Source organism: Sceloporus undulatus, chromosome 2, assembly GCF_019175285.1.
Source record: "Sceloporus undulatus isolate JIND9_A2432 ecotype Alabama chromosome 2, SceUnd_v1.1, whole genome shotgun sequence".
Taxonomy (NCBI): Eukaryota; Metazoa; Chordata; class Lepidosauria; order Squamata; family Phrynosomatidae; genus Sceloporus; species Sceloporus undulatus.
In genome coordinates this window covers 293,428,444-293,439,826 of record NC_056523.1, presented here as the reverse complement: position 1 = coordinate 293,439,826, position 11,383 = coordinate 293,428,444, and the positions used below count along the sequence as shown (strand labels likewise).

General features: G+C 41.7%; 1 protein-coding gene across 1 annotated transcript in view; it reads right to left on the bottom strand.

Annotated features, from left to right (window-relative positions):
• The window catches only part of THBS4 (thrombospondin 4), a 553,455-nt gene that overhangs the window by 2,634 nt on the left and 539,438 nt on the right, over positions 1-11,383 (bottom strand). The gene's annotated exons all lie outside the window — the stretch shown is intronic.

Genomic DNA, 11,383 nt, shown 5'->3' with positions numbered 1-11,383 from the left:
TTAACACTATAGTCCCATTACTTCAATGGAGTAAGGAGGCTAATATGTAATGTAATAAAGTAATGTTTTACCGATTGTGCTGTATAGGTATGGGTTTTTTTGGGTGGGGGATGGGGAGGGATATTGTTGTTGGGGATATGTTTTGTTTTTTATTGTATTAACTGTTGTAAAACCGCTATGATCTATGTTGAATAGCGGTAACAGATATAATAATAATAATAATAATAATAATAATAATCCATTGTAGTAAGCTTCCCTGTCTAATTCTTTTCACATTTACAATTCAACTAGTTTCCAGAGTTTATAATTACTGACAGTCTACCTACATATGGTAAACCAACCACGTTTGCCCTCATCTACTCTCACACAATGCTGATACCAAATTACAAGTTGGTTTCTAGATTTCATTGGCACTAGCAACCTTTTCTGTTCTCTTCAGTTGTATTAGATCGACGGGTAAATAACTCACACTCATACGTGTCTCTCTTGCAGTGTGTGTATCAAGATTCAGGCTAGCTTTTTCAAACTCAGTTTGACTTTGTTGCTTCCCCCTACCAATTATCTGCCAACCAACCATATATTTTAAGGTCTACCCATCTTGTAACACTTAGCGGCCGCTACCATAAATTCTTCACAACACATTACTACAGAAGCCCTTGGTGTGTGTTATATAAATAAGAAAGGCTTATGTGCACCATTCTTTAAAAACCAGCACATTCAAACCATCCTGGAGTTCAGATTTTTAAAGACTTGTGAATAATTGTGGTTATTAAATAAATTGTCCAGGGGAGTATGGACGTCAAGTTCCTTTTCCTTATTATGACCAACAATCTGACAATAACCTACATAAAACAGCATAAAATATTATATTCAAACACCGAAAACCAAAGCATAAAAATCTATAAAAGCATAAAACACGTATGCCCAAAAATGTTTAAAAAGATTAAAAAAAAATAAGACATTTACAGACATCTTTTATATTAATGCTACAGAGGGCTGTGATCTTGGCTGTGTCTCTGGAACTAAATAAACTGCCTCTTCCCAGTAAGAGCCTAACAAAAATATTATTCTGAATTTTCGGCAATTTTACTAATTTAATACACATGACAGACTTTATTATAAAGGCAGGCAAGACAAAAAGGATATGTTTAATTGACTCAACTTCTGTTGTATCACTGCAAGGGCACCCTCTTTCCAAAAAAGGTACTCCAGCAAATCTTGCCTTGGTGTATTTCACTCGAATAAATTTTATGGTTGGCCTGGGGGAGGGGGGGGCGGGAAGGGGGGGATCTGTGGTAATTAACAATCATCAATTCTTTAAAATTTATCCGGTATTTCAAAAAAGTCTGACCTAATGGCCATTCATTGCACTAGAGGAAACAGGATACGTACTGTATGAATGGTGAGCGCAGATTCACAAAAAAAGCTATTTCTTCTGGGGGTTTTTTTTTCCCCCCCCCCACAATTTTTGCTCACAGATTTACGGGCAATTTCAGACCCCAATGGAGAACGGACGCGAGGAAGAGAGACTGATTGAAGCTGCTTTTTTAGCAACAACCTTGGACCATTTGATTACATAATCATCTTAGGAACTGGTATTATAGAAGCAAACTGAACTCACTCAAAAACCTTTAACTCCATCCCAGGATTTTAAAGCGTGTATGACCATGCCCTAATGGGGAGAGGAGTTTCCCTGTTTTACAACAGGAGCACAAAATTGGGGCACAAAACTGGGGAGTTGAAGAGTTGAAGGAAGGGTGCTTAGGAACTTGCCTGTTGTTTATCTCTCTCAGGTGGTAGTCCCCTTTCCAGATATTAGCTGCATATGACTTGTGACGCTGACTGGCATTAAACACTTAATAGCAAAACAGTATATATATGTCCCCTTTAGTACAAAAGAAGTGAGTAGTTATCATGGATGAATAACTAGTGCTTTCTGGACCAATAGTAGTTCTACTGGAATATTCAATACACAACGTATGATGAACTGACGACCCCAAATAGGAACAGTTCCAGTTTTGTTCTATGACTGCTTCTCAAGAAAACCAGTGATTGTCCGAGAGAATTTATTTCAAAAAAGACCATGACTATGGATTTCCTAAAAAATTTAGATTATTCATTTGCGCAATAATTCATAAATTTAATTAAAGATGTTTCAGCCCAGATCTAAAACCAGAAAAGGATCGCAGCTTGTCTGCTAAAGTATGATAGATCTTAGTACTTCTGAGCACTAAGTTTGGGCAAGGTCATCCATTAGGATGATAAGGCCTCTCAAGGTCCTTAATAAAAATTGAACAGCAGGGAACTAGGATACAGCCTTGTCTCCTTGTCTCCTAATCCCGGGATTCACTTATGAAAGCTGCCCTTTGTCCACATCTGTCTGCTTACTATTACTATTAATAAACGGCTCTAATGGATAAAGAAAGCTTTGTTGACCACGACTTTATCACGGAAAAAAAAAAGATGGAGGCATAGCATGAGCTCCCATCAATATCACACAATAATACGAAGATTATGACACGACATTGCACGATATTGAATTATCCCACTATTATTGCATGAATAAAAGAGGAATCCTAGCATGCTTTTTATTCATGGGATTTTCCCATGAATAAAAAGTGCCCCACTAGAATCTTTTCTTACATGTATCATGGGATAACACTTTGACCGGAGCATCCCTTATGTTCCTGGTCTTTATGTGCCGCAAAATCCCAAGTTCTATACAATTTCTCTAGTTTGATTCTGGCGGAATGGAATGAGGCAGACTTCAAGTCCATAAGGCACACAAACAATTTACCACAGAAAATTGGAGATGTTTCTCAAATGTGTGTGGTGTAGTCTTCTAAAGACACTTGGGCTCCGCAAACAACCTGTTGGATCCGGAATCAGTCGTTTTGGCAAGTATAGTAATAGTTCCCCCTTCTTGAGGGCAGCCTGGGGTCTATATTCCCTGTGTCACTGATGGTCCTTCTTTATAACCGGAACCACTACTGCATGTTTCCACCTCATGGAGATTTGCCAGAACAGTTAATAAAGTAAAGTGCAGCTAACTATGTTGATTTATTTTTGTAAGTTCAGTGGATATGAATCTATTCCCGGGGCTCCTCCTCGTAAAATGATAAATTAATTCAATTACTTCCTCTTATAATTGGGGATCTAGGAAAGAGAGATGAGGCAAAATAGAAATAAGGATGATTTAGGAATGGGAAAATGGAGATGGATAGCTCAAAGCTTTATGCAGAGCTTCAAGTTCAGTTGTTCTTGCCAATATGTGTTGGTCAGTTTTTTCACCTTGTAGTTACAAAAGTGAAGAGTGGATGGGACACAGTGCAGCTGTTCACAGCCCTCTATTCCATATCATCATTGTCCTTGATTCTGTGAATTAATTCTTTTAGTGGGAAACAATTGGAAATACGATCTGAAAAGAGGATTGCTATCTTCCACACAATGTAGGCACATAGAAGGTCTTTTTTTTGGTAACATAACCCCCTACCCCTATCAAGCCCTTTAACTTGTTGCCATTTAGAAACCAAAGCGTCTCTCTGCAATGGAATCATAGTTTTTGAAAAAAGAACAAGAATTTGGTAATGATGAACATTTTAACTATAAATATCCTTTCAGTAATGAAAGCTTAGGTTCTTTCCAGGATTTGAGCTTAGTCCTAAACCATCTATCCAGAAGCTTATGTTCCAGGAATGGCTGAAGGCGATATTTAGGGAGCACAGCTTTCAGTTGTTTGTGGCTAGAATACCCAGGATCATCTATCTTTTTACAATCTTGTGGTAACTGTAATGGAGTGTTGATGCAGGTTGCTCTGCCTCAAGAGAAGTTATTTTTCATACTGGTGGGTTTGGAAGATTCTAGCATCTGTTTCAAAGCCAGGTTAGTTTTGTTTGAGCTTGGTTGGGAAGGGATGGAAGGGTGGGATAGAGTGTGTGTGTGTTGTGTGTGGTGGTGTGTGTGGTGTGTGTCTATTCAACCGTGGTGTGTTGAATTCATGGATAAGGATCCATGGATACACGAGTCTGACAGTATACATCTCTGGGACAGCCTTCTGGGTACCCCACAAAAAAAGTTTTAGGGAACCCTAATGAATTTACTTACCAAAAAAATTCACTCTTTTGTCTTATGCTACCTTCTCCTCAGAACTGTTGATCAAGCTCAATCACAACTTAAAAAAATATAATGTAAATAAAATACAAAATGATTCCATTAAATGTAATTAAAGTTATCCATAAACTATAAAAAAATGTATATAAGAGCGATACTATATAGATTTATGTTATATGCCACTACTTCTCGGCAGTGGGACTTCAATGTGGTCCACAGAGGAAAGGAAAGCCCTTAAAATCTTCAGTGCTGTTTAAAAAAACAAACCACGCAATTAAACTCATCATATAAAGCCATTATAAAATTATTTTTTATCCACACTTATAACATTAATAAACTCACCACATACTAATTTTTTTTTTCAAAAAACGCCTCCCTGGCACACTTCGCACTGGTTAAACAACAAGCAGAACTGAATTCTGGAGTATTCCACAAGCTGGGAACCGCCTTCTTCTAAGGGAATGTTGCCATCCAGTAGACAAACTAAAAAATTGCAAGGGGCTTGCCATTGCCTTCCTTAAGGTTGAATGACCCAGGTCACTCGTAGGTTTCAAGGCTGCTAAAGGTGAGATCTGCACGAGCCATGCTAACCTACCAGCATAACGTAAAGCAAGTTCAGTCTCTCGCCTTAAAAGAAGGCAAATAGCCAGCCTCTTGTGAATTAATCTTGCTCAGAAAACCCTATGATGGTGTTCGCCAAAGTCTGAGTCTACTTGAAGGCACCATGGCAATAACAACAGGCTGTTTGACTGGTAACATCCAAGCCATCCTCTACGTCAAATTGTTTGTTTTAAATGGATTCAAACATGCATGGCAAGGGGTTAGACTGGATGGCCCTTGTGGTCTCTTCAACTCTATGTCCTATGACCCCATGTATCAGAAGTTGAATGTACGTTGTTTACTGGTGTAAATTACCTATTTAGGCCAGTAGGGAGTATGGAGAACTTTAGAGTTGTTCCCCAAACAGGCTTCATTTACTCAAGAACACTGACAAAAAATTTACAGACAAACATATTCAGAGAGTATGGGGAAAGAATTGCTGTTTGTTATCTACCCACTGCAAAACTTGCATTGCCAATACAACTCTCAAAAGCACACGTTTATGACAATATTTTCATTGTTTTGGCCCATTTCGTATTCTAATGGCATCCTTTAATTCTCTTGGTTGTTGTTTTTAGAGCCTTCGGGAGCCACGGTATGTTGTGTGCATCAAGGCTCTTGGCATGAGGCTCCATTAATGATTCGTGTTTGGAGAAAACACTTCAAACCACTACAAAGAATCCACATCTTGTTTGCAACAGGAATGCAGATTCTGCATTTTTGCAAGTTTTACATGCTATAATAGTTCTATTTCTAGTGAATTGATGAACTCTCTGAGACTGATGCTGAATGAAAAGTCTCAAGTCAACATAACTTTATCTGGAAGGTTTAGAATGCCACACTTCAACGTGCTAATAGACAGTTTATGTATGCAGGACTAGATCACAGATCACTTCAGGTACCAAGACCATATATTAACCTGGCTGGACTTGCATTGTTTCCTTGATAATGTAGGCCTAGCAGATTGTGAAGCAGCTCTGTCCCATCCAGGTTGGACTCGTGAACTGGTCACTCATTGCGAAGCCCTTGATTCATGATGTCTGGGGCCCTAAAGATGGTGCCTCAGGGCAACCCACCGTTCTGTCCAGAAGCTGGAAGCCATTTCCCCCCCGGTAATGTCACCGACAATAGTGGGTGCTCAAGCAAGACAACAGCCTCAGTTTGAGAAGGAGGTTGGTGCTGGAGGTCCACAAAAGTGGCTGGCTTTAAAGTTTAAAGGAGATTCAGGAGATGGGCAAGCAGAGAGGATGGGATCTTCTATGGATGGGCACAGCCCTTGGAGAAGGCAACACAGGGTTGGGGCTTGACACGTGTGGAGTCACACCCCATTTGCTATTGTCCCTCACTCTCCTGAGACCAAATCAGCTCTCTAGGAAACATATTGATTCAAATAACTTGTGGCCTGAGCTGCTCTTTCTCATAACCTGCTTCACCACCACTTGGAGGGGTTGGGTCTCTTCAGTGCTGCAGCATATTAGGGAGTGGATGAGGGCACTGTCTTCCCAATGAAATTTTCTAAACTTGCCGAGAGTGAAAAAACTGAAAATTGCTCACCTAGAACTCTGTATTTGCTAATATTTGCAATATTGATGCAGTGAATCTTGCAACTGGAAGATCCCAGCAACTCTGTTACCAGCAAATATTTGTGCTTAGGATGCTCTGCCTGATGTCAATACAGTACAGAAACAGCCTCAATGCAATTTTCATCAAGGCCGAATCTAAAGAAACACCTTGGGATCCAGTTCGTACTTGTTTACCTTGAAGAAAGTCCCAGGAGTAGGCTTCTTGTTGTGTGCCTTCAAGTTGTTCTGACTTATGGTGACCTATCGCTCTGTTTTTCTTTACGAATTGTTTCAAAGGGTGTTTTCCTTTGCCGTCCTCTGGGCTGACAAAGTGTGACCGCCCAAGGTCACCCCGTGGGTTTTCCATGGCAAGCAGGGCTTGAACCTGGGTTTCTAAGAATGATTGTTTTCATTTACAAGCGTGTTGGTGTGAGTTGATTCTGGCGTGACATCTTGTTACCCCATTGTCATGAGGTTTGACTTGACCCATCTGGCTGGCTAGGTGGTGGTCCCTTCTCTCTCACCTCTCCATGTCCTTCCCTTCTGAAGCTGGACATTCAGTGAAGAGGATAACAACACACGGCCAAAAGTACACAACAACAACAACAACAACAACAACAAAAATATATTTCTCTTTCTGATCTCCCAATGGATCGAGCAGAATCACAGCCAATAAAATCATACAGAGCATATAAATTTACGTTAAAAACCTCCATAAAAATAACCTCAAGTTAAAAACATACAAAATAATATAATCAATACAGGTCAAATACAATAGCTTGAACCCGAGTTAGGGTTCGTATCTTATGTAGTCGGGGGAGATAGGGAGACGGTAGATATATAGCTCATATCAGCTCTGGTGGAAGGCCTCGGAAGAGAGCCATTTTAGTGTCTTTCTTTAAAGCATCCAAGTTGGTAGGTAATATGGCAGCGCTCCTCCTGCAAATCCTTCCAAATTTTGGACATTGAGTAAAAGACCCTGGGAGTAGTGTTAATCTAGTTTTTGTGTCTGTAGTCGAATCTTCCCCGATGTTCTGAGAGTGCAGGGTTGGACTATATGGGGAGAGGTTTTCCTGCAGGTAGGGCTTTAAAAGTAATAACCCACAACTTGTACTGCGCCTGGGCAGATACTCGACAGCCAATGAAGATTTTTTAATACAGTGTTATGCGGTCAGTCCTAGGAGTACGGGTGACCAATCTGGCTGTCATGTTTTGTCAACTGAAGCTTCTGAATTTGGCACAGGTGCCCCATGTAGATGTCAGGCTTTGAGGTTAAAACACACACACAGGAAATGCTTGATGTGTGTTGTGTTTGGCCATGAGCCTTCAGCAGAGTGGAAGGCTGACATTCAGCACAGCTGAGCTCATTGGGTCAAGGACTCTTCAGTGTCCAAGTGCACGTAGCCATGGATGATTGATGAAACTGTGTCTGGATTGCAGAGGGGGAACGATGGCAGTGCTACACACCTGAACACTGGGTTTGAGAGGACCACATGGTCTGGAGACTATATAAGCCCAGGGGTTGCAAGGTGGGTGTGGGTTTGAAAGTAGGAGTTGGATTGGTATGTTTTTGAGTTTGGAGATCTATAGTTTTGTATTATGGCACTGTGAATAAAGAGCACTTTGGGACTTTTGTTTCTCTGGTGGTTTATCAAGAGAAGCTACAGCATCGGTTTGCTGTGTGTCCCTGGAGTTCCTGCATTTACTGCAGTTCCTGGAAGACATCCAGTTGCTGTCATCCCAATTGGATGGGGAGCCCGCTTCGGCTTCTGGAAATTTGCCGCTCTGCTCCAAGGGTTCTGGCTTAAACCCCAGGACTCGTTTGAGTTGCTGACAAGGGTGTTGGACCCCAGCAGTTGCGCGACAGTAGGTGCATTGCAGAAATCAAGTGGGAGTGTTATCAGAGCATGTACCAATGCTTCAAGGTCTCCTGATCCAGTTAGAGCGCAGCTGGCGATTCAACTGAAGTTGATAACAAGCACTCCTGCTGTTTGCCTACACCTGAGGTGCCAGCTGTTGAGGACGAATCCAGGAGTACTCCCAGCACTGTGAGCGCAGTCCTTTAGGGGAAGTGTGAACCCTGTCCAGGATGTTGACAAAAACCCCTTCCCCGGACCCGGTTTCTATCGCAAATACCTCCTTTTCCCTGGATTCAACTTGAGTTTGCTTTACCTCATTCAGTCCATTACCAACCAAGACAGTTATTCCGGGAGAAATGCCATCCTTGTCACTTCTGCAGTCAGGGGCATAGAGCAGAGAACATATTTGGGTGTCCTCAGCGTACTGATAACACCATTGCCCCATGTCTCGGTTGATCTTGCCCAGCGCTTCATGTAAATGTTAACACGCATTGGGGACCGAATAGCCCCGACGGGGATGCCCGACTTGAGCTCCCTCTTGGACGAATAACTGTCCCCAAGCGACACCATCTGGAACCTGCTGAGAGGTAGGACTAGAACCACTGCAAGCAGTGCCACCAAGTGCTACCTCTCTCAAGCGTTCCAGAAGGATACCCATGGTCGATGTATGAAGGCCACTGAAAGGTCCAAGAGGACCAGCAGGGCACCCTCCCCCTGTCGATGCCCAGATGGAGATCATCGACTAAGGCGCCCATGGCCGTAGCTGTGCTTCTGCTGCTAAGATATTTATTTCATTACAGGTGCTTATACTAATTGATCTCTTGGAATATGCAGAATTTTTCTGCACAATGAATTGATGCATCCTTTCTGCCTTGTCCTGATGGAACATCATCCATTCAAGAAGTATGTCTTGCAACAGATCAGTGGCAGAGACAGGTATTGATTTTAAAAAACAAATGTTAAAACACAAGTTCACTAACCATGCCCCATTCATTTAATGCTGCTTAGGGCCCAACAAGAGACAGGCTAACATAAATCTGCTCCGCGGTCACTTTGAGGTATGTTGGTTTAATGATGCGCATCCTAAGAGTCCAGAAGCTGCGCCAAGCCACACTCCAGTCCTAAGACTTGAGCGCGCTTGTCACAGCTTTCGCGACTCTTGGACATGCATCATTTTAAACAGCATACCTCCAAGTGACCCGAAGCAGTTTTATTTTGGCAGTCTGTATGGAGCCATGTTACCCATTTGTAACTAAGGATGCATCTACACTGTAGAAATAATGCAGTTTGACACTACTTTGCTGTAGCTCGATCTCTGGGATCCAGGGATTTGTAGTTTATAAGTTATTAGCTTCTTCGTCAAAGTTTCTGGTGTCTTGCAAAACTACACGTCCACGATTCTGTAGGATGGGGCCATGCCTTAAAAGTGGGTCAAAGTACATTATTTCTACAGTGTAGATGTAACCTAAGCAGTGATGTAAAATATGGCCAATGTAAACCAACTAAAGTAATTTATAAGAAGAATGAATGAATGAGAATTGTTTTATACAGAAAAGGAGAACTAATGTCACCCTTCTCGTGTCTGTTGTGGAGGTGATGCTACATGGACCTCTGAAGAAAAAAGATAGAGCAGGTTACAAAACTCCTTTACTACTTACCCAGGTTGACCCACCCATCCTTTGTAGAAGCCCAGCAGCAAGAACCTTCAATGCTCCACTGCTACTGTCCTCACTTTCAAGCCAACTCTTCTCAGAAAATGTGGCAGGGACAGAGCCCTCCCAGCAACATCAAGCCAACATCTTTGAAAGCAGAAGAACAGACTTGTATACATTGTACAGAGTACAGCTGTTACAATTTCTTTTTTGTCAAGGACAGAGTGTAGTCTCTTTTACACTATACGCTGTGAGGAGTACACAAGAATTCACATGGCACTCGAAAGGAAACTAAAAGACAAATTTTGTCCTCTTGTTCATGAGTGGTTCCCAACTGATTTTGTTAAATAGATTTTAAGGGGAAAATCGTACAGCTGATTGTTTTTCTGTGCTTAGGTAAGTCCATGTCATATAGCTTTCTTCCCCCATTGATCTCAAAACATTATTTCAGAACAAGGTCCACAGCAGAACCGGGGGGGGGGGGATATTATACAGGCTCTAGTCCAATCAAAAAAGTTACCTACTGGGCCTAACACATCTTTTGTGTTTTATAGCACAAAGATTTCATTATTGTGTTTCCAGACAGACATTCATTTTTGTTGTTTTTTTCAGTCGGAACGTATCCTAAGACAACATCCCTCCTAATCTGCAAAACTGATGGGGTGTTCTAAAGTTCTAAGTTACTTCAGATGGTTTCACAATCCACCAATGGTGACCCATCATCACTCTTGCCTTGGTTCTTGAAGATCGTGGATAATGGCAACTCCTGACTGCAATTCTTGTCCCCCTCGTGCAAGTGCTGTGGACACTTTGTGTACCCCCAGGTCCAGTCTTCCTTCACTCCAAGTCAAACTTTTGATATAAATTAATATAAAAAGGGCATGTTTTAGGCAGCTAGCCAAGGGGCCCCTTCAGTGCTGAAAGCTAGCCACGCCATAGATCCTGCTGGCCCAGCTGGGGGACGCTTCAAGGGCATTTAGCCAGGGTCATCAGTTTTACAATTCTAATCCCTAATCCCCTTACATAGGAAGTGTGATGGTAATTAGAGCAGTGTTTGTCAAAAAAGCTGGAATCAAGGATGCTTCCCCCTGGAGATGACACCTCTTTATGTGAAACATTGCATTAACTGCGTTGCCATTTACACATATCTCTGCCTCCTCTTTCTCCGGGAAAATCACTCAACTCCTGATAAACTGCCTCATTACATGTTTCTTCCATAAATATGCCCACTTGGGCACCTCAAATTCAGGTCTGGTTAGAATCAGGCAGAAATCTGTCAGATTCACTTGACCCCTCAGTACTACGGGCTTTGCCCACAAAGCCGAGTACGTGAGCTGGATTCAACTCACAATCTTCCCCCAGACTGGAGCTGCCAATTCTGGATGATAACAGCATCATGCATGAATCTTTAATTCGCTGTCTGCTACCACTTTTTAATCTTAGTGTTTGTGTGTGTGTGTGTGGTGTGTGTGTGTGTTGAGTAGAGAGAGGAGAGTTATGTGAACATGTTGATTTTCCTTTTTATCAATAAATAATACTGTTTTATTTTTTGTTTTTTAATACTGTTATTTTTGTAGGTCAACCAGCAACCAGGGGGGAA